The sequence below is a fragment of the Trematomus bernacchii genome, unplaced genomic scaffold (assembly GCF_902827165.1).
Source record: "Trematomus bernacchii unplaced genomic scaffold, fTreBer1.1, whole genome shotgun sequence".
Lineage (NCBI taxonomy): Eukaryota > Metazoa > Chordata > Actinopteri > Perciformes > Nototheniidae > Trematomus > Trematomus bernacchii.
The window spans coordinates 505,799-530,190 of NW_022987641.1; the positions used below are offsets into that span (position 1 = coordinate 505,799).

The window sequence follows — 24,392 nt, forward strand, 5'->3', positions numbered from 1 at the left end:
TGTCAGAAGTGGGATTTGAACCCACGCCTCCATTCGGAGACCAGAAATCCCGTTTCACAGGAAGGAGTGATACCTTGAGTCTGGCGCCTTAGACCGCTCGGCCATCCTGACAGCTGGGAGATTGATTTCATTCTAGATATTTGTACAACTACAGAAAGTCATCTTAGTTATCTAACGTTTGAAACTTTCCCTTTTTTTATTTTCTCTCCACATACTTATAGACAACTCACATGTTAGTGTTTTATGGCGCCTTTAATATGTCGGACCTCTTTTTCCACATGCATTGCTTATCGGCAATATATTTATTTCAGACCCTATGTTTCAGACGTACAATGGAGGACGGAACATGACACACGTAGCCTATAGATAAATAAATAAATGCATAACAAATATATCAATATAGGATTACATTAATAAAATAATAAATACATACAGAAATGAATACATGTGGAAATAAATACAGGATTAAATAAATACAAGAATAAATAAATGCATAAATAAATATCGAAATAATACAAACATTGAGAATAAAACAGAACGCACATTTTTATATATTTTGTATGTATTTCTACATTTATGTAGAAGGTCCTAACCTCAGTCTGAAGCAGGATTGGTTAATGTTGGAGACATGCAGAAGCAAGCGATCCGTAGTGAGTCATACTACCAGTGCTGTCCCTTGCCAAATTGGGGCCCTATGCGAGATTTTGAGATGAGGACCCTCCCCCCCCCCCCCCCCCCCCCATAAAAACGTTGCATTACAATTTGCAGCAATGTGTGCAACGATATCTTTTGGCTTAGATATGTATTATTTGTGTGAACATAAAAATAATTTGTGTGTAAATATGTGATTTGTAAATGTAAAACACCATCCACAAATGCACTGGTAAGGTAAAACTAGGCCGATTAATAAGATGTGAAGTGCTTTGTAACTTTGACCCGCTTGACTGAATACACAAAAAACAATGAAGAAAGTTGAACCAATAAACACAAACTAACTGTATCACTATAACATGATGATGATGGTGATAAAGAATGCATCTAACGTTCCGCTGTTCATTAAAAAAACAGCGCATTAAACAAACCATCATGCTCTTACTTTGAAAACCATGCGGAAATGTCGTCATCTGCAGGCCATCACGTGGTTTCCGAAAATAACCGAGTGACAGGAGTAGATTTTAGCCGAGACCGGCGGAAAGTTTGTCTCAAAACTCTGTGTGTGTAAAAAGACGATCCACAAACAGAGATTTGAGATCCACGAGCAGAGATTTGAGATCCACAAGCAGAAATGTGAGATCCACAAGCGCATTTTTGGTCGACAAATACAAAATGGATTCACAAATGCCTGATCGAAAGTTGTAAATGTTAAAGAGATATTCAAAGATATTTTTTTTATTTGTAAAAATATTTTGCTTATTTGCAGATCCGTTTTACATTTGCAAATTCATTTGTGAGTTTGCAAATCTTTTAAATGCATTTGTTGATGGTGTTTTACATTTACAAATCACATATTTACACACAAATTATTTTTATGTTCACACAAATAATTATGAGACATAGGTATCAGATGACAGACGTCCTTTCTCTCTCAAACCCTCACTTGACGTCGAGCGCGTGGCGGTGGGCCTTGCGAGTTGCGAGTGCTGGCGGGTAGGGGTGGGGGATACCACAAAATCTGGATTCGATCCGATACCAAGTATTTCAGGGCCAGTATCGCCGATACCGATACTTTATAACAATACAAAGTGGCACTGGCCACAGTAGCGAACTGCCTTCTTGCACACATCACAGTTCGCTAAGTTTTCATTGACAGTAGTGAAATAGCTCCACACAACGATCCTCTTTCCCTCTGCCATCATGCACGTGTGTGTGTGTGTGTGTGTGTGTGTGTGTGTGTGTGTGTGTGTGTGTGTGTGTGTGTGTGTGTATACTTGTGTTCGTCTGCACTCTGCACATAGTTTTTGATGAAATTGATTGACGAGTAGAGGAGAGGGGGGAAAAAAGTATAAAAGTATCGATCCTATTGGCTCTAGTATCGATATTTTGAAACGTATCGTAATATCGGAAGTATTGATATGTTGGGATCGATCCGCCCACCCCTACTGGTGGGTGGGGGGCGCCTCTTTCCTTACAACGAGGAAACTGTGGCGCATAATTGAGCTGCATTTGCGCATAGGATGAAGCCCCCAGCGCAATATGAGGCCCTACACGAGGCGCGTGTTCTGCGTATAGGGAGGGGCGGCCCTGCATACTACATCCATTGGTTGTGGTGGAATTGTCAGTTTAGCTAAGAAAGGTTCGTAACGAAGTGAAATGACCTGTGAGTATCCAAGTCGCAGCCATGATAAGAGCTGTTCGAATTCTCTAGATGATAGGAAAGGAGCTTTGAAACTTCCTTTATAACCTCCTTTAGCGTAGGAAACACTGGACCTTTCTTTACGAAAGAAAAGGACAAAATGCTGTCCCACAATACCTTGCGGCCGCAACATTTACCGTGAAACAACATTCAGCAATTCACGGAAACAACCGATCGTGACCGAGAAATGCGTATCATGAAAGTTACGGTGCTTATTGAGCATTTTACAATTTATGCAGTAACTTATACATACATTTGTATTTGTTTTATAATATTTTCCTACAATCATACGATCAAACGATTCATGGACCGGAGGGTGAGGGTGACAAGCACAAGTTTCACTTCACCATTTTATTTCAGTTCCAGTCATTAAACTGGTTTCTCTGTAAACATATACATATAGTAACCTACAAGCCGTACAACCAAAAAACAGAAAACAAGTATTTAAAATAGGCAAATTCACTAGTTTAGCTGCTAGTAAATATAGAGGACGCAACCTGACATAAGTATAAATAAATAAAGGAAATGTATACATTTTATGAACTCCGCTACAAAAAAAACTGTAAGTATCTTATGTTAAGGTCTACCTAAATATAAGATACTTACACTTTTCAATCTAGTCAGCCGCATCCCGCAGAAGGTCTGCCATGGCCTTCTAGAAGAAGCCATTAATAGAGAGTTGCCGTGTGTACAGGGATGGTAGACCCAAAAATCAGCTCCTATCGTCTCTCTATCCACTATTCCTTGACCTCTGTGTGAAACGTCACGGGGTTAAGGAAAAGTGGAGAATTCAAAAGGACTTAGGAAATGAGACTGTGGTGCTTTGAGAATCCGGCTGCACTTACACTATCCAACATATTTATGATGCGCCAGCGGTTGTTGTTAATGTGCGTCTGCTGAAACTACAGTTCTCTGCACAGCGGACTACTTTAAGCGCATCTTGAGACTTTAAACCGTGCGCTCATATGGTGTGGTTCTATGAAGGCTTTATGAACGTGGACAGCAGAGAAAAATATATTCTTAAAACTTTGTCAGAAGTGGGATTTGAACCCACGCCTCCATTCGGAGACCAGAAGTCCCATTTCATAGGAAGGAGTGATACCTTGAGTCTGGCGCCTTAGACCGCTCGGCCATCCTGACAGCTGGGAGAAGGATTTCATTCTAGATATTTGTACAACTACAGAAAGTCATCTTAGTTATTTACCGTTTAAAACTTTTCCTTTTTGTAATTTCCTTTCCACAGACTTATTGACAACTCACATTTGTGTGTTTTATGGCGCCTTTAATTTGACCTACAAAGATGTCCAACCTCTTTTTTCCACACGCATTGCTTATCGGCAATAGATTTATTTCAGACGTACAATGGAGGACGGAACATGACACACGTATAAATAAATAAATAAATGCATAACAAATATATCAATATATACAGGATTACATTAATAAAATAATAAATACATGTTCAAATCAGTACAGAATGAATACATTTGGAAATAAATACAGGATTAAATAAATACAATAATAAATAAATGCATAAATAAATATCCAAATAAATAAATGAATGTATAAATAATACCAACATTGAGAATAAAACAGAACGCACATTTTTATATATTTTGTAGTATTTCTATATTTATGTTCACTTACATTTATTTATTAAGAGGTAGGCGGTCCTAACCTCAGTCTGAAGCAGGATTGGTTAATGTTGGAGCCAGGCAGAAGCAAGCGATCCGTAGCGAGTCATACTACATCCATTGGTTGCGGTGGAATTCTCAGTTTAGCTAAGAAAGGTTCGTAACGAAGTGAAATGACCTGTGAGTATCCAAGTCGCAGCCATGATAAGAGCTGTTTGAATTCTCTAGATGATAGGAAAGGAGCTTTGAAACTTCCTTTATAACCAGGGGTGCACATAACTGGTACGCAGGTACGCATGCGCGGCAACAATCTGAAATGCGTAACGTCACTTGTGTCACAACGGTCACAACGCGCCTTTGCGTACCTGATAGGTCATCAAAACAAAACACATATTTCGCCTACACATGTTTCTTGTCAATACTCAGTGGAGTAAATTATTAGACATGTCCAAAAAAAACAAAGACATTAAGCAGCCACTTTGCCGTTTCGCTCCCTGCTAAAATCTTCAGACTTTCTATGACTGAACTGGGTGCTGGCCGTGCCGCGCAGGGCACAACCGACGGACCTGTGAAGCTTCACAGGAGGCAGAGGCTTAGATCACTGGACGACAGAGTTGGTCGCCGTGTGCACAGACGGAGCTGCTGTTAACGTCGGTGTGTACAACAGAATTGTACCAAAACTACGTCAACTGGCTGCGGTGGGAGACTCCCCTGTGCACATTCTGTGCCCCGCGCACACACTGGAGAACTGCGCAAAATCAGCTGATCACAACGTTCACGCTCTGTGGTCAAGCTGCTGCAGTTTTATTTACAACAAAGTGGAGTAAAACACACAGCTGCAAACTTACTCAGGCTGTTAATGGAAGAGTTTGAAATCAGACAGAAGTGGAAGAAGTGTTACTCAAGTAAAATTAGAAAAGTATTATCATCAAAATCTAGTTAAAGTAGCGACAGTAAAAGTAGTCATTTTGCAGATTGGTCCATTTCATAATAATGTATATGATATGTTTTATAATTATTGATCATTAAAGTGTTTAAAAATTAGTTTGAATGACTTTGTATACTGCAGGGTAGCTTGTGGATTTACTCCAGGTGGAACTAAAGTCTGATTTAACACTTGATTATATTTTCACATCATTCATCCACATCTGTAAAGTAACTAAAGGTATTAAATAAATGTAGTGGAAGAAAAGTACATGATTTACCTCTGAACTGTAGTGGAGTAGAAGTACAAAGTAGCATAAAATAGAAATACTCAAGTAAACTACAAGTATCTTAAATTGTACCTAAGTACAGTACTTGAATAAGTGTACTTTGTTACTTCCCACCTCTGAAATCAGATATGACTTCAAGTCATGTGATAATTTCTTAGTATTTGATCCTTCAACTTGGCCTCAGGAAATGCAAGGACTTCACAGTTTTGGCAACAAGTTTTGGAGAAAGCAAATTGGAGGCTTACAAAGAGACAGGGAGGTGCATCTTCATCATCTAGCATGCAAGAAGTGTAAATAGAGGACAGTGAAGGAGACACTGAGGAGGACAGTGAGGAAGACTGCACTTATTAACACCACGCTTCATGTGGGGTGAGTACCAAACGCTGTCTCCTGGTACTCATCTGAGTAACTCACTCAAAAAGTTATGTGCACACCTGTTTATAACCTCCTTTAGCTTAGGAAACACTGGACCTTCCTTTACGAAAGGAAAGGAGAAAATGCTGTCCCACAATGCCTTGTGGCCGCAACATTTACCGTGAAACAACATTCAGCAGTTCACGGAAACAACCGATCGTGACCGAGAAATGCATATCATGAAAGTTACGGTGCTTATTGAGCATTTTACAACTTTTTATGGAAATGATTAACTAAATTCAACATTTCACAGTGTAATAGGGATATACACAGTGATAGGTTAAGGCCTAACAAGTTTATAATTAATACATTTGTATTTACCATGGTCTAGCATCCCTGTACACACACAGCAACTCTCTAGTAATGGCTTTCCACGTTCAAAAAACCTTCATAGAACCACACCATATGAGCGCACGGTGCAAAATCTCTAGATGCGCTCAAAGTAGTCCGCTGTACAGAGAACTGTAGTTTCTCCACACCAGACACACATTAATAAAATGTTGGATAGTGTCAATGCAGTCGGATTCTCAAAGCACAACAGTCTCATTTCCTAAGTCCTTTTGAATTCTCCACTTTTCCTTAACCCCGTGACGTTTCACACAGAGGTCAAGGAATAGTGGATAGAGAGACGATAGGAGCTGATTTTTGGGTCTACCATCCCTGTACACACGGCAACTCTCTAGTAATGGCTTCTACTAGAAGGCCACTGACAGACCTTCTGCGGGATGCGGCTGACCAGATTGAAAAGTTTAAGTATCTTATATTTAGGTAGACCTTAACATAAGATACTTACAGTTTTTTTTGTAGCGGAGTTCATAAAATGTATACATTTCATTGATTTATTTATACTTATGTCATGTTCCGTCCTCCATATTTACTAGCAGCTAAACTAGTGAATTTGCCTATTTTAAATACTTGTTTTCTGTTTTTTGGTTGTACGGCTTGTAGGTTACTATATGTATATGTTCACAGAGAAACAAGTTTAAAACTTTGTCAGAAGTGGGATTTGAACCCACGCCTCCATTCGGAGACCAGAAGTCCCATTTCACAGGAAGGAGTGATACCTTGAGTCTGGCGCCTTAGACCGCTCGGCCATCCTGACAGCTGGGAGAATGATTTCATTCTAGATATTTGTACAACGAGAGAAAGTCATCTTAGTTATTTACCGTTTAAAACTTTTCCTTTTTGTAATTTCCTTTCCACAGACTTATTGACAACTCACATTTGTGTGTTTTATGGCGCCTTTAATTTGACCTACAAAGATGTCCAACCTCTTTTTTCAACCCGCATTGCTTATCGGCAATAGATTTATTTCAGACGTACAATGGAGGACGGAACATGACACACGTATAAATAAATAAATAAATGTATAACATATATATCAATATATACAGGATTACATTAATAAAATAATAAATACATGTTCAAATCAGTACAGAATGAATACATTTGGAAATAAATACAGGATTAAATAAATACAATAATAAATAAATGCATAAATAAATATCCAAATAAATAAATGAATGTATAAATAATACCAACATTTAGAATAAAACAGAACACAGATTTTTACATATTTTTAATGTATTTCTACATTTATGTTCACTCACATTTATTTATTAAGAGGTAGGCGGTCCTATCCTCAGTCTGAAGCAGGATTGGTTAATGTTGGAGCCAGGCAGAAGCAAGCAATCCGTAGCGAGTCATACTACATCCATTGGTTGCGGTGGAATTCTCAGTTTAGCTAAGAAAGGTTTGTAACGAAGTGAAATGACCTGTGAGTATCCAAGTCGTAGCCATGATAAGAGCTGTTTGAATTCTCTAGATGATAGGAAAGGAGCTTTGAAACTTCCTTTATAACCTCCTTTAGCTTAGGAAACACTGGACCTTCCTTTACGAAAGGAAAGGAGAAAATGCCGTCCCACAATACCTTGTGGCCGCAACATTTACCGTGAAACAACATTCAGCAGTTCACGGAAACAACCGATCGTGACCGAGAAATGCATATCTTGAAAGTTACGGTGCTTATTGAGCATTTTACAACTTTTTACTGAAATGATCAACTAAATTCAACATTTCACAGTGTAATAGGGATATACACAGTGATAGGTTAAGGCCTAACAAGTTTATAATAAATACATTTGTATTTACCATGGTCTAGCATCCCTGTACACACACAGCAACTCTCTAGTAATGGCTTTCCACGTTCATAAAGCCTTCATAGAACCACACCATATGAGCGCACGGTGCAAAGTCTCTAGATGCGCTCAAAGTAGTCCGCTGTACAGAGAACTGTAGTTTCTACACAGCAGACGCACATTAATAAAATGTTGGATAGTGTCAATGCAGTCGGATTCTCAAAGCACCACAGTCTCATTTCCTAAGTCCTTTTGAATTCTCCACTTTTCCTTAACCCCGTGACGTTTCACACAGAGGTCAAGGAATAGTGGATAGAGAGACGATAGGAGCTGATTTTTGGGTCTACCATCCCTGTACACACGGCAACTCTCTAGTAATGGCTTCTACTAGAAGGCCATGGCAGACTTTTGCGGGATGCGGCTGACCAGATTGAAAAGTTTAAGTATCTTATATTTAGGTAGACCTTAACATAAGATACTTACTTTTGAAGCGGAGCTCATAAAATGTATACATTTCATTGATTTATTTATACTTATGTCATGTTCCGTCCTCCATATTTACTAGCAGCTAAACTAGTACATTTGCCTATTTTAAATACTTGTTTTCTGTTTTTTGGTTGTACGGCTTGTAGGTTACTATATGCAGGGGTGCACATAACTGGTACGCAGGTACGCATGCGCGGCAACAATCTGAAATGCGTACTGTCACTTGTGTCACAAAGCGCATTTGCGTACCGACGTAAATGTGAAGCTTTTCTAGAAGGCGGTTAGTTCACCGGACGACAGAGTCGGTCTCCGTGTGCACAGACAGGGCTGTTGTTAACGTCGGTCTGTACAGCAGCCCTGCGCTAAAACAGCTGATCACAACGTTCACACGCTCTGCGGCCACGAAGCTCTGTACTCCACTACCACCCAATCGCGAAGCGCTGTACTCCACTGACGCCACCCGCCCCCCGTTGACAATCGCGAAGCGCTGTACTCCACCCCCCCCCCCCCTGTTGACAATCGCGAAGCGCTGTACTCCACTGACGCCACCCCCCCCCCCCTTTGACAATCGCCAGAAGTTGGAGTACCAAACACTGACGGCCCGTCCACACAGCAGCGTTAAAAAAATCTTGGAGGTGGGCGTATTTGAAGCTTGGGGATTTTTTGCGAGCAAGGCACCAACAACCAATCACATGAATCTCCCGCCCCCGACATACGAAGCAAAAAAGTTTGAAGTAAACTGGATATAAACTCCCCAAACAGGCGAAAACATACCGCTGTCTCTGCCACCTCCCTCCATGCCTGGCTCCTCCGGTTTATATCCCGGTAGGTAAATAGGGACTGGTCATAAAGCACCGGGTGATTCCCTACCGCTATAATTAATTTCTCCTCCATTTTTTGGAATATGAGGAAATTACCTGCGGTATGTCTCTCCCAGCATACACGCGGTTTGATTGGCTAGCACTTGAACTGTCAGATTTGCATACACGGGATTTGATTGGCTGACGCTTCCACCTCAGCTTCAAAAGTTGAACATTGCTCAACTTTGAATCCTGAAAATCCTGAAAATCTCCGCTCGCCTGCCCACAATGCAGTTTGGCGAAAAGTGAGGCAAAGTGACGTCACCCCATTTCAAAGTGAATGGGCAGAAGCGTTTCAAGATTTTTTAACGCTGCTGTGTGGACGGTCCGTGAGTCCAGGTACTCATCTGAGTACCTCACTGAGAAAGTTGTGTGCACCCCTGACTATATGTATATGCATGGGCGTAATTTCCACTGGGGACAGGGGGGACATGTCCCCCCCATTTTTCAAAATCCCATTTGTGTCCCCCCCACTTTTGAATTTTTCTTTTTTTTTTTTTACGCAAGCGGTCATCGTCACGGAGGAGCGTCTGTGTGTGTGTGTGTGGCACGAGCGCATCTTGTGAGAGAGAGATAGAAAGAGAGAGAGACAGAGAGAGAGACATAGAGTCTCGAGTTACGGGGGTTGTTGTTAGCATTTGGTGCTAGCTCGGAGCTAATGGAGATTAGTAGCTGTTTCAACAATAGGTGCGTTCACACCGGAGTACTTTGGTGTACTTTTCCCACAATAGTTCATCAGAACTACGATATATTTGCGTTCACACCAAAAAGCCCCAGGAACTAAAGTAGCTCAACTTAGTTCGCGAGACTCGCTATTCAGTCCCTGCCACAGAGCAGGGTCTTTCGTGGGATAAAGTAGTTCGTACGTCTGATTGGCTGTGCGGAATGCAAACCACGCCCGTTTGACTCAGAATTTTTTGTTGTAAGCGGCCATTGTATTTCCTCGCTTCGCAGCACACACGAAGAGATTCCTTTTGTGAAAGCAGTTATTATAGCAACACTAAATAAATCAATTGGAGCGGTGGAGTGATGAGGATGAGGATGAGGATGAGGATGTGTCTGCGCTTCTGGCGATTGACTCGGAGGACGCGAAGCGCCACATTCCGAAGCTTCTACTGAATGCAGTTTCCGTGGATCAGCAAAGTTAGCAGACCTGGCAAAGTCATGTCGGGACGACTACCAAGGTAAAATAAAATACATGCACTGCACTGTTTTAATCTGCACAATACTGGTCTTAGATGTACTTTTATTTGCTCAGTAGATCGAGCTAGCCACGGTAGAACTTGCTAACGTTAGGTCCAAGCTGGCTAATAACATCTAGCTAGCTAGCTATTCTCATCCATGCCCGCTATGAACACGTTTTGACTTGTGAATAAGTGTGCAATGTTCTGTAATTTGCTTCACTAACTCATGGCACTAATCGTGTGTTTCAGGCGAGGTGTTTCTCTCAGGATTAGAAACTAGTTTTCCCCTCCGGGATAACTCGATAATATAACGTTAGCAATTAGCATGCTAGCTGGACCTGTGTGGCTACACTGAGGTAAACAATATATTGTAGTTGCTCTAATTTCAAGTAATTTGCAACATTCATTCTACATGTTAATGGTAAAAGCTTAAACAGTTGATTACCTGCATGCCACAAAGACTGATGTTCTAATATTTTTGCACATTTAAGTAGAAATGTAATTGAAATTCTATTTACTGCCTAAAACATTGTTCCTTGTATTATCCTAAATAGTTTGACCTTGTTTCCTCAGAAGGCTTCTCAGACTACATGGAGGATCCCTCAGAGAAACACAGTTTCCACGTTCAGTTCCCCCCCGCTGAGAGTAGGCAGCTCCACACCCTGTGCCCGGTCCATCCTGACCGCTGCTGCCATACTGCAGCAAACAGGAGGGAACGGAGGTGAAAACACACTTTATACATTTAGATATGTGGAGCACAAAGAAAAGCATTGCTAAAAAACATTTAGCAGCTAAACTGTGGATAACAAGTAAACCACATTGGTTTGTTATTCAATATTCAAAAGCTTTTTGAATCATTACATGTCACTTGTTAGACGCTTTTATCCAAAGCTTACATACTCAATACTGTGGGCAATCCCCACAGGAGCACTTTGGGGTGAAGTGTCTCAGGGACACAACGACATGCTGACTGCAGTGGGGTTTGAACCTGTGCTCCCCTGATCCGAACACCAATGCACTTATCCACTGCGCCACACACCTCCATCCTTTACTCAAGTAGAAGTACAGATACTCGTGTTTGAAATACTCTGGTAAAACTTCTTAAGTAAAAGTAAAGAGGGCTTTGAAATGTACTTAAGTAAAAAGTACCCATAACTACCAGCTGTTTTAAAGAGTACCTGACCTCCCTTTATATTATTAGAACAATAATGTCATTGTTAGCTAATGAATGTTTCCATGCTGAACAACGGCAACATGACAACGTTTTCATTGGTCCCTCTTCTTTAGAGAAGACCAGGGGCCTCATTTATAAAGGGATATACGCTCAAAAAATGGCGTACGCCAGTTTCTACGCAATGTTTGCGATTTATAAAATACTAACTTGACGGGAAAATGTGCTGTCCTCCACGCAAACTCTAACCCATGCGTACGCACTAAGCACACAAACGGGAGAGACGAGAAACTGCGACACCGTTGGCAGAAGGAAGAATGGAGAGAAATATGTGGAAATAATACCATAAATAAAATGTTACCTCTCATTTATCAAATATGAAGAATTCATTTTCAAACATTGATTAAAGCCAATCTTAAAATGATTAAACAAACGCCTGTTTGAGACTCCTCAGTGCACACAAAACATAACTTGGAGAAATAAATAAATACGGATATGCTATTTAAAACCACCTCGAATATGTTGTGTTAATGTTATGAAATGTTTTCTCATAAATGATGCGGTAAGCAGGAGGACAGAATTACGTCTAAACTGACGCCGTTTTGCATTTCTATAGGTTGTAGATACGAGCATGGTTTTATATACTATCACGTTTAATCGTGTTTTATGCCGTTTGCCAAGACTTGATAAGTCGCTCGTAAAACACAGGAGGTATGGAAACTAAGAACACCATATGTGGTAAATTGTACAGCTAATATAACACAATCCATTAGTTGTATTTCCTTTAACTGGTGGATTATGTATATATAGTTGCTGATCGACAGCTGGAACACAAACCACCAAATACAACAAAAATAATTCAGATCCAGTCGTCATGACTCCACTCCGGAGGGATTCCCCGATCATTTCTTACAGTTTCTCATCAAGGGGGTGTCTCCTGTCCCCGGGACAAACACACTGCCTGAGGAAGGTTATGTGTATTTTTTTTGTCATTAACTTTTTTCGGACCACTTATTTATTTATTTTGGTGACGATCCGACCTCCATGCTGCTACTCTGGTTCAAACTGCATCCACCAAACAATATGATTTATCTCGACCTCCCCACAATAACCAAAATCTGACACGGTGTGAGATGTCTTTTTTAGCTGTTCTATCGTAATTTCCTGCGATCTTCTTCATGCAGTCAGTCAAAAATGAATGAATGAATGGGCGTTTCTTTGACTATGTATAGGCAAATATGGGCGTTACGAGTCGATTGTGATTTATCAAGGGAAACAGGCGTAGGGAGTGCCGTACGCACTTCCCTCGCCGGTACGCAATGTTTTGTGAATCGGAAAATGGCGGAAAATGTATGTACCTATTTTTGTGCTTTGTACTACGTAAGCAACCTTCCTACGTCAATCCTACGCAAGGCGTTATAAATGAGGCCCCAGGAAATGATGGATACACGGATCGTGTTCAAATCAATAGGCACGCAATGACTCTAAATAATAATGATCACGCCACCAAACACACATTCAAACTAAAGTAACCAGCCTGTTTGGAAAATGTAAGAAGTAGAAAGTACAGGTATTTGGGTTCAACATGTAAGAAGTAGAAAGTACAGGTATTAGTGTTCAACATGTAAGAAGTAGAAAGTACAGGTATTTGTGTTCAAAATGTAAGAAGTAGAAAGTACAGGTATTTGGGTTCAACATGTAAGAAGTAGAAAGTACAGGTATTTGTGTTCAAAATGTAAGAAGTAGAAAGTACAGGTATTTGTGTTCAAAATGTAAGAAGTAGAAGTAAAAAGTGATCAGAAAAATAAGTAATGGAATGTACTTAAGTACAGTAACGAGGTATTTGTACTCCGCTCCTTCCTACCTCTGACCAACGTGTATCTCTATATTCAGAGCACCCAGTATAAGACGGTGGAGCGGGTGGTGCAGACTCTGAAGAACCTGTGCTGTGCTCTGGACGAGACGGAGACCCAGGCCATCACTGAGGCCGTCAAAAGGCTGAAACACTCCGTCAACTTACCCCAGACACGCTCCCCCAAGGTGGGCTAACACTCTGCTTCACACGTTCATACAGAGCGTTGTTTACATGTTAGGAAGTGTTTGTAAGATCAACTTGTTTTGCTTTGCAGATGGGGTCCACATCGTCTGGTCAATCGTCAAATGGTACGTACACACAGTCACACTCCACCTCCACTTATTTAATTTAAATGTGATTGTTGCAGCTTATCATGTCAATGTGGTGCAAAGATGCATTACAGACAGAAATAACTTTTAAATAAAGTCACTGTCAAGTGTCTAAGGCTATTTAAAGACTATGTGGCTTATTCTATTACGGTATGAATCATTCAAAGCTTCATAGCATCATTAATGCTTGCATTAAAATTGTAAAACGTTTAATTTGTATCTATTTGCGATTAAACTGATCTTGTATCTTGCATATTTCACCTTAGGAAAGTGGGCACGCGATGACAGCTTCCTTGACACCATCATGGCGATGGCCCGCCGTGCCATGGTCAGCAAGGAGAATGAGGACCTGCGTGCCAAGGAGATGCACGACGAACGGCTGCTGCATTCACACAAGGCCCAGGAATCTAGGTGGAGCAACAAAATACCTTTCTGGCTGGGCTTCTGGCAGTGCTAAGCGAGCTGATTAAATCCAACAGGCCTTCAATACAAAAATTAAGAAAAACTTGTCGTTGATAAACTGTACAATGACTTGTTGGGAGGCGTGTGATGCAGTGGTCTGGTGCGTTGGTGTTCGGATCAGGGGAGCACAGGTTCAAACCCCACTGCAGTCAGGATGTCATGTGTCCCTGGGCAAGACACTTCACCCCAAATTGCCTACACCTGGGACAGTTAATTTTGTATTATTGTGATTTTATATATATATATATATATATATATATATATATATATTGCCACTGTTATTATATTGTTTTGATACTACTGACACTTATTGATCTGCTTCTGATAAATAAAAGAGAACCTACATGCACGGCACTAGCATCATGACTGTCTTTGTTTAAACCAGCAGCAGTGCAGCGGTACACAGACTAACCTGTGTGTGTGTGTGTGTGTAACGTAGTTCTTCAGATGTGTATGCTTAACATGTATGTATTTATCACAGTAAAGATGGTATACAAAAGCTTTTAAAGAGCTTTCAACCTCATCCCATTGTCTTTAACACACATTTAACATAATAATATACTTATAATAATATACAAATATACAGTACGAGTACTGTTTTGATACTGACATTTAATCTTTGCACAAAGGTGTGTCTGCACTATTGTAATTGTGTCTGTTGACTGTGGTAAATAAAAGAGAGAACCAAATGCACAGTACAAAAGATCAGCTTTATTGTCAATTTACAATTTCCATGCTGTTCAGATGCCTCAAGGGCTGTGCGCGTGTCTTGCCCCGTGGCGATTTGTTTAGGTTGCGTCTCCCCAATGGTTGCTTCCAGGCGAATACAGAGGAGTTGAAAAGATCCACTTTTACCCCTTTCACACCAACGGTGTTTCAGGGCCGGTTCGGTGCTGGTGCTTGAAAAGCACCGGGTTTTCCTGTTCACACCGCAGCGGAGCAGCGTCATAGCTCCGGAATCCGGTTCGTTTCGAGCACCAAAAAGTTGTCCGTCGAGAAGCAAGAACCGCATACGTCACGCTTACGTCGGAGGGGGGCGAGATTAACCTGAGCTAACACTTAAGGCGAGTACGGCAAATAAAAGTTGTAACAAGCAGTAGTGCTGAGCAAAGTGACTAGAACGCAACCACACACTTGTTAAAAAAAACACACTTTATAAAGTCAGGCAACACTAACCAGGCTTCGTGTGATTCTGTTTATTTGTACCTTACTTTGACCATCCGTTCGCTGTTATTGATCATTGTGGAGAGCAGGCAGACGTTTTGTTTGTTATTATAGCAGCTATCGGATGGAATCAATACATGGGCTGCACAGGTTGTCATGTCCGACTATCACAAGTAGAATCATAATGAAAAATACGTCGGTAAAAAGTGCCTGTAGAAAACTGCTTAGCAAGTAGTCAGTTTAGCTTCGGTTGCTATGCTAACATCACCCATGTTATACCAGAGAAACTTTCATAACAGCGTTGTGATGCCAAACAGCGTCAATTCAGACTGACACACATTCACTTAAGGGGAACTGGGGATATGTATCAGCTGCTTGTGTGACAGTCAGACAGTGAATACTTTAGAGCCGTGTGAGCTAACCCGGAGCTAACGGGAGAATACACTCGTGGAAGAGCAGCCGGCCAGCACTGCAGCGGTCGGTAAATGCCGCTGAAACACATTAATAAACAATGAACCACGGCACTCTGGAGAAAAGTATAAGGTTGGAGAAGTCGTTATTTAATTTAATCTGGCTTCGTATGATTAAAAGCAACGCAGTCCCCGGCCCGTTGTTGTTGTGAGGTGAGCTCCGGCGTTGGGGAGAAACTCAGCGACGTAAACTGTGACGTCATGACGCAGCAGCGGCAGCACCAGTCGGGCTCTGAGCGGTGTGAAAAGAGCCGGCGCTAAACCGAAGAACCGGTTCTGAACCAGAAAAGCTCTAGCACGGAGCTTGAACCAGAGTTGCGTTGGTGTGAAAGGGGCATAAGATCCACTGCACACCAGGCCGAGGTTCTATTGTTCACCCAGAGAGAGCGCGGGACACGACGCGTTCCGTAGTATTCGCATATCTGGAATACATACAAAGACACAAATTAGCCCTACATAACTCCATAAATCCTACATTAGATAGTATTAATGTGATTTAATGAACGTACCATTGCTGTTCTTTGGGCGTGATAACGGTCATCATCCTCAGCTATCGAAACATGTCCATAGCGTGTGCTTTTCGTGGTCCAATCCTTTTGTTAAGGCTTCTTAACCGCCTTCGCCTCCGACTCAGCATTTCTATTGCATTTGAATGGTCGATCTGTATTTTTATTTGTGGCTGAGTTATTGGCTTAAATAACTCCGTTACGACGTCAACTCCATACCGTGTCTGAGGTCGGAAGGTAAACAGAAGCATACAGCGGAAGCGGAAGCTTTTCTTCTTCTTCTCTCGGTTTTTTGGCGGATTGCAACTTTAAGGTGCATACCGCCACCTACTGTACTCGCCGTGAAGTTGTTTGCAGCCTGCCAGGAAAATCTAAGTAGAAGAAGAAGAAGTGACGTCAGCGGCTCATTTGCCTAATCCACCCCCAGGAACTCATTTTGGTGTGAACGCGATCTGCTTTAGTTCGTCAGAACTAAAAGAACTCTCATGAACTAAAGTTCTCAGGAACTACTGTGGGAAAAGTACTTGGTGTGAACGCGCCTAATAAGGAGAGGGAGAGCTCTTTCCTGTCGGACTTTGAGAGACTGAGAGAGATAGAGAGAGAGAGAGAGAGAGAGAGACAGAGAGAGAGAGAGAGAGAGAGAGAGAGAGAGAGAGAGAGAGAGAGAGAGAGAGAGAGAGAGAGAGAGAGACAGAGAGAGAGACAGAGAGAGAGACTGAGAGAGTTACGTGGGTTGTTGTTAGCATCTGGTGCTAGCTCGGAGCTAACGGAGATTAGAAGCTGTTTCAACAATAAGGAGAGGGAGAGTCCTCTCGTGTCGGACTGAGAGAGATAACGTCAGCTCAGGGAGGTAAAGGACTCTCTGAGTGATTAGGTTGTAAACTTTAGTCTAGTTATCTCAGTGGGTCTCAAACGGTTTGGTCATCTATGTAAACAAATATTTCCATCTATGTAATATATAGTTGTATATAAAATAAGTTAAGAAATCCTTCCAATGTGTACTATAGGTCAGTACAAAAATAAAAAACACAGTTTGAAAGGGGAGTGATTAGTCAAATATGCATAAATAAAAAGAAAAAATGCAGACTAGGTAAGATAAAGATAGGAGTGAGGAGTTTATCAATGATTTGTTATTGGTTGTGAGCATATTCTAATGGCTTTTGATTATTGAAATATATACAGTTCTGTTTCATATGAGTGTTGAGAACTGTATCCATAAATCTCTTAATGTTGCCCTCAAAGTGCACCAGATTGATGCATTCAACTTCAATTTAAAGAAACAAATCTTCCCGGGGTGCATGCCCCCGGACCCCCCTAGAGGATGTCAGGTAATCACAAATAAAACAGGTTCACATGGATAGGATACTAGATAAGTGTGCACACTCATTATATACACTACACATTTTTCTTGGATTTGTTAACACTATAGTCCCTAATATATTTGTAGAAAGGCAGGAAATGGAATTAAATTGAGAAAATATTTCATTGCGGAGGACCCCCTGTTTTGTGTCCCCCCCACTTCTCAAACCAAAGTTACACCCTTGTGTATATGTTCACAGAGAAACCAGTTTAAAACTTTGTCAGAAGTGGGATTTGAACCCACGCCTCCATTCGGAGACCAGAAGTCCCGTTCCACAGGAAGGAGTGATACCTTGAGTCTGGCGCCTTAGACCGCTCGACCATCCTGACAGCTGGGAGAATGAATTCATTCTAGATATTTGTACAACGAGAGAAAGTCATCTTAGTTATTTACCGTTTAAAACTTTTCCTTTTTGTAATTTCCTTTCCACAGACTTATTGACAACTCACATTTGTGTGTTTTATGGCGCCTTTAATTTGACCTACAAAGATGTCCAACCTCTTTTTTCCACACGCATTGCTTATCGGCAATAGATTTATTTCAGACGCACAATGGAGGACGGAACATGACACACGTATAAATAAATAAATAAATGTATAACATATATATCAATATATACAGGATTACATTAATAAAATAATAAATACATGTTCAAATCAGTACAGAATGAATACATTTGGAAATAAATACAGGATTAAATAAATACAATAATAAATAAATGCATAAATAAATATCCAAATAAATAAATGAATGTATAAATAATACCAACATTTAGAATAAAACAGAACACAGATTTTTACATGTTTTTAATGTATTTCTACTAGGGCTGTCAAGTTAACGCGTTAATAACGCGTTAACGCAAAAAAAAAATTAACGCCACTAATTATTTTAACGCGATTAACGCATGTGTATTTTTTGTCCTCGGCCGCCGTAGTTTCAGAGTGCATCGAGTTTAAAATACCATCGACAAGCTGATGCTGACAGCCCCGCTCCTACCGCCCGCTTGTGGCAGACCACACTTCCACGCTCACTGGCAGGCCCGGACTGGCCATCGGGAGGACCGGGAGGGAGTGTGTATGTGTGGTGCGACTCGCGCGAGCGAGGCACACCTTACGTGTTGTTGTTGTTAGCATCTGGTGCTAGCTAGCTGCGCTAACGGATATAAGGAGCTGTTTCAATGACATTTCGCCGACAACTGCGCCGAGCACTTGACTTTATGCAGGTAGCCAGACAGTGGGACATTGTACGAAAAGTCAGCACACTCAGCACGGATAGTACGCGCAACATGATTGCAGCGTCCAGGCAGCTCCCGTTGGAGCATATATGCCTTGAGCTGCACATAGCTCCTCCAACGATCCATCACAGTGTCTCCACACACACACGCACACGCACACGCACACACACACACACACACACACACACACACACACACACACACACACACAATTATTGTATGAGAGAGGTTCCAGGTTGAATTGAAGCGAATATTTGTAATGTTCAGAGGTTGTTGTGTTTAATATTCATGAGAATATTTGTCATTGTTCAAATGATAATAAACAAACATATAAAGCATATTTGTCCACTCATATGTTGATAAGAGTATTAAAAACTTGAAAGATATCCCTCTAAGGTACATTTAGAACAGATAAAAAATGTGCGATTAATTTGCGATTAATCGCGATTAACTATTTTAATCGACTGACAGCCCTAATTTCTACATTTATGTTCACTCACATTTATTTATTAAGAGGTAGGCGGTCCTAACCTCAGTCTGAAGCAGGATTGGTTAATGTTGGAGCCAGGCAGAAGCAAGCGACCCGTAGCGAGTCATACTACATCCATTGGTTGCGGTGGAATTCTCAGTTTAGCTAAGAAAGGTTTGTAACGAAGTAAAATGACCTGTGAGTATCCAAGTCGCAGCCATGATAAGAGCTGTTTGAATTCTCTAGATGATAGGAAAGGAGCTTTGAAACTTCCTTTATAACCTCCTTTAGCTTAGGAAACACTGGACCTTCCTTTACGAAAGGAAAGGAGAAAATGCCGTCCCACAATACCTTGTGGCCGCAACATTTACCGTGAAACAACATTCAGCAGTTCACGGAAACAACCGATCGTGACCGAGAAATGCATATCATGAAAGTTACGGTGCTTATTGAGCATTTTACAACTTTTTACTGAAATGATCAACTAAATTCAACATTTCACAGTGTAATAGGGATATACACAGTGATAGGTTAAGGCCTAACAAGTTCATAATTAATACATTTGTATTTACCATGGTCTAGCATCCCTGTACACACACAGCAACTCTCTAGTAATGGCTTTCCACGTTCATAAAGCCTTCATAGAACCACACCATATGAGCGCACGGTGCAAAGTCTAGATGCGCTCAAAGTAGTCCGCTGTACAGAGAACTGTAGTTTCTCCACAGCAGACGCACATTAATAAAATGTTGGATAGTGTCAATGCAGTCGGATTGTCAAAGCACCACAGTCTCATTTCCTAAGTCCTTTTGAATTCTCCACTTTTCCTTAACCCCGTGACGTTTCACACAGAGGTCAAGGAATAGTGGATAGAGAGACGATAGGAGCTGATTTTTGGGTCTACCATCCCTGTACACACGGCAACTCTCTAGTAATGGCTTCTATTAGAAGGCCATGGCAGACTTTTGCGGGATGCGGCTGACCAGATTGAAAAGTTTAAGTATCTTATATTTAGGTAGACCTTAACATAAGATACTTACTTTTGAAGCGGAGCTCATAAAATATATACATTTCATTGATTTATTTATACTTATGTCATGTTCCGTCCTCCATATTTACTAGCAGCTAAACTAGTGAATTTGCCTATTTTAAATACTTGTTTTCTGTTTCTTGGTTGTACGGCTTGTAGGTTACTATATGTATATGTTCACAGAGAAACCAGTTTAAAACTTTGTCAGAAGTGGGATTTGAACCCACGCCTCCATTCGGAGACCAGAAGTCCCGTTTCACAGGAAGGAGTGATACCTTGAGTCTGGCGCCTTAGACCGCTCGGCCATCCTGACAGCTGGGAGAATGAATTCATTCTAGATATTTGTACAACGAGAGAAAGTCATCTTAGTTATTTACCGTTTAAAACTTTTCCTTTTTGTAATTTCCTTTCCACAGACTTATTGACAACTCACATTTGTGTGTTTTATGGCGCCTTTAATTTGACCTACAAAGATGTCCAACCTCTTTTTTCCACACGCACTGCTTATCGGCAATAGATTTATTTCAGACGTACAATGGAGGACGGAACATGACACACGTATAAATAAATAAATAAATGTATAACATATATATCAATATATACAGGATTACATTAATAAAATAATAAATACATGTTCAAATCAGTACAGAATGAATACATTTGGAAATAAATACAGGATTAAATAAATACAATAATAAATAAATGCATAAATAAATATCCAAATAAATAAATGAATGTATAAATAATACCAACATTTAGAATAAAACAGAACACAGATTTTTACATATTTTTAATGTATTTCTACATTTATGTTCACTCACATTTATTTATTAAGAGGTAGGCGGTCCTATCCTCAGTCTGAAGCAGGATTGGTTAATGTTGGAGCCAGGCAGAAGCAAGCGATCCGTAGCGAGTCATACTACATCCATTGGTTGCGGTGGAATTCTCAGTTTAGCTAAGAAAGGTTTGTAACGAAGTGAAATGACCTGTGAGTATCCAAGTCGTAGCCATGATAAGAGCTGTTTGAATTCTCTAGATCAGGGGTCTCCAACCTTTCTTCATCTGAGAGCTACTTTCAAAAAATGAAAGTGGCCAAGAGCTACTTGCATCACATTGCTTACATTTATTCACATAGCCCTCATCAGTTGAATTAAGCTATACTTTTGTACACGTGTGAAATTGCAATACCTAAAGCTTATCAAAAATAAGGTCCAAGAAAACGAAGATTTCTCACATATTATTATGGCCCACATAATAAGTACATCACTGAACATTCACATAAGTGTCCTTAATCACCACCTTACAAGCATTTCACTCTTTTTTTAGTGAGATGAATGGCACTGCATGCAGTCCACCATAGAGGTGTATGCTGGACCCACTTAGGTTCACTAATAGAGTCATTTAAATGTTCATCAGTCGGTCTTGTTCTGTATTTAGATTTCATTCATGTCAGAAAAAGCTGCTTCACAAAGGTATGTAGAACAGAACCAAATAAAGCAGACATTTTCAGTGCTGCTTGGTGAATGTTCTTATAGTTTTCTGGGTCTACAAGGCTCCAGAAATGTTGTGAGTTTTGCTGAGACTTAAGCTGAACATTATTTTGGAGATCTCCACAGGATTGACACTGAACAGTTGTTCAGCCATCTTTTTCTTCTTCTTCTTCGTCTTGACATTAAATTATAAACCATAATAAATCAATTGTATAGGTCTAGCCTCCGTATATCTGTGTGTGAAAATGGTTCCATTCTCAAAAACAAAAAACTAATACTTCTGCTCTGCAGTCTAGCTGCAGCTTCTAGCTACGGTCTTCTGTTAAAAAAAAGACACTGAATGTCTTGAATGTGGCATCACACACATGACTTGAGTCTGAAAACAGCAGGAGTATTTACAATAGCATTATAAAAACAAAAATAGTGCATGTGGGTGCACACTTACATTATCTGTCTTACTGTTACATAAATCCCATGAATGTATGAGATTAAGTTAGCTTCATCATATCTCAATCAGTGATTAAGTGAATAATAAAGTTTCTATCGGGTCACTATCAGCCTGTCACTCATTATTTTCAGGGAGGGGGCGGGGTTTGGAGGAACGGAGAGGAGACGGTGATCGCGGAAGCTTTCCTCCTGCCTTCACAAACTTTACACAAGTATTTATCAACTGAAAATAGCAAGAGGACATTCATACTCTGCAATCCAAGACTTGATTAAATCCACCAAAAACCTGACATGACGATAACGAGTGTTTTTCAAAAACACAAATCCCTCCCTGTGTGTCTCTGAGGCGCAGCGACAGGGCCTGATTCAGAGCGGGTCATTCTGCTGTTGGTTCTGGACTGGTGTTGGTGGAGAAAGCAGACTGCTCCGTGTGTGATGTCGCTGTGCTGCTGTCACGTCTGTTCCTTGATCTCTGCGTCACCGACCATTTGATATTCATGTGACAGAAAAAATTCTAAAATAAAAAAACGTTATGGTCCAGCCGCGGCCGAAAAATCAATAAGCAACCTTACTACGCTATAATCGATAATCGAGCGGCGAGCTACTGAAAAGCTGCCCGCGAGCTACCGGTAGCTCGCGATCGACGTGTTGGAGAGCCCTGCTCTAGATGATAGGAAAGGAGCTTTGAAACTTCCTTTATAACCTCCTTTAGCTTAGGAAACACTGGACCTTCCTTTACGAAAGGAAAGGAGAAATTGCCGTCCCACAATACCTTGTGGCCGCAACATTTACCGTGAAACAACATTCAGCAGTTCACGGAAACAACCGATCGTGACCGAGAAATGCATATCATGAAAGTTACGGTGCTTATTGAGCATTTTACAACTTTTTACTGAAATGATCAACTAAATTCAACATTTCACAGTGTAATAGGGATATACACAGTGATAGGTTAAGGCCTAACAAGTTTATAATAAATACATTTGTATTTACCATGGTCTAGCATCCCTGTACACACACAGCAACTCTCTAGTAATGGCTTTCCACGTTCATAAAGCCTTCATAGAACCACACCATATGAGCGCACGGTGCAAAGTCTAGATGTGCTCAAAGTAGTCCGCTGTACAGAGAACTGTAGTTTCTCCACAGCAGACGCACATTAATAAAATGTTGGATAGTGTCAATGCAGTCGGATTGTCAAAGCACCACAGTCTCATTTCCTAAGTCCTTTTGAATTCTCCACTTTTCCTTAACCCCGTGACGTTTCACACAGAGGTCAAGGAATAGTGGATAGAGAGACGATAGGAGCTGATTTTTGGGTCTACCATCCCTGTACACACGGCAACTCTCTAGTAATGGCTTCTATTAGAAGGCCATGGCAGACTTTTGCGGGATGCGGCTGACCAGATTGAAAAGTTTAAGTATCTTATATTTAGGTAGACCTTAACATAAGATACTTACAGTTTTTTTTGAAGCGGAGCTCATAAAATGTATACATTTCATTGATTTATTTATACTTATGTCATGTTCCGTCCTCCATATTTACTAGCAGCTAAACTAGTGAATTTGCCTATTTTAAATACTTGTTTTCTGTTTTTTGGTTGTACGGCTTGTAGGTTACTATATGTATATGTTCACAGAAAAACCAGTTTAAAACTTTGTCAGAAGTGGGATTTGAACCCACGCCTCCATTCGGAGACCAGAAGTCCCGTTTCACAGGAAGGAGTGATACCTTGAGTCTGGCGCCTTAGACCGCTCGGCCATCCTGACAGCTGGGAGAATGAATTCATTCTAGATATTTGTACAACGAGAGAAAGTCATCTTAGTTATTTACCGTTTAAAACTTTTCCTTTTTGTAATTTCCTTTCCACAGACTTATTGACAACTCACATTTGTGTGTTTTATGGCGCCTTTAATTTGACCTACAAAGATGTCCAACCTCTTTTTTCCACACGCATTGCTTATCGGCAATAGATTTATTTCAGACGCACAATGGAGGACGGAACATGACACACGTATAAATAAATAAATAAATGTATAACATATATATCAATATATACAGGATTACATTAATAAAATAATAAATACATGTTCAAATCAGTACAGAATGAATACATTTGGA

General features: G+C 40.6%; 1 long non-coding RNA gene and 6 other non-coding genes across 7 annotated transcripts; 1 reads left to right on the top strand and 6 right to left on the bottom strand.

The window, feature by feature from the left end:
- On the bottom strand, window positions 1-111 carry trnal-caa. Its single transcript has 2 exons — window positions 74-111; window positions 1-46 (listed from the first exon to the last, which is right to left on the bottom strand). It is a non-coding gene; the product is annotated as a tRNA-Leu (tRNA).
- Window positions 112-3,382: 3,271 nt separating this feature from the next.
- Window positions 3,383-3,493, bottom strand: trnal-caa. The gene is made up of 2 exons: window positions 3,456-3,493; window positions 3,383-3,428 (listed from the first exon to the last, which is right to left on the bottom strand). It is a non-coding gene; the product is annotated as a tRNA-Leu (tRNA).
- Window positions 3,494-6,606: 3,113 nt separating this feature from the next.
- On the bottom strand, window positions 6,607-6,717 carry trnal-caa. The gene is made up of 2 exons: window positions 6,680-6,717; window positions 6,607-6,652 (listed from the first exon to the last, which is right to left on the bottom strand). It is a non-coding gene; the product is annotated as a tRNA-Leu (tRNA).
- A 4,229-nt stretch (window positions 6,718-10,946) lies between these two features.
- On the top strand, window positions 10,947-13,942 carry LOC117485051. Its single transcript, XR_004556191.1, has 4 exons — window positions 10,947-11,004; window positions 13,348-13,494; window positions 13,584-13,617; window positions 13,905-13,942. It is a non-coding gene; the product is annotated as an uncharacterized LOC117485051 (long non-coding RNA).
- A 3,876-nt stretch (window positions 13,943-17,818) lies between these two features.
- Window positions 17,819-17,929, bottom strand: trnal-caa. Its single transcript has 2 exons — window positions 17,892-17,929; window positions 17,819-17,864 (listed from the first exon to the last, which is right to left on the bottom strand). It is a non-coding gene; the product is annotated as a tRNA-Leu (tRNA).
- Window positions 17,930-20,535: 2,606 nt separating this feature from the next.
- On the bottom strand, window positions 20,536-20,646 carry trnal-caa. The gene is made up of 2 exons: window positions 20,609-20,646; window positions 20,536-20,581 (listed from the first exon to the last, which is right to left on the bottom strand). It is a non-coding gene; the product is annotated as a tRNA-Leu (tRNA).
- A 3,283-nt stretch (window positions 20,647-23,929) lies between these two features.
- trnal-caa lies at window positions 23,930-24,040 on the bottom strand. Its single transcript has 2 exons — window positions 24,003-24,040; window positions 23,930-23,975 (listed from the first exon to the last, which is right to left on the bottom strand). It is a non-coding gene; the product is annotated as a tRNA-Leu (tRNA).
- Window positions 24,041-24,392: the final 352 nt, after the last annotated feature.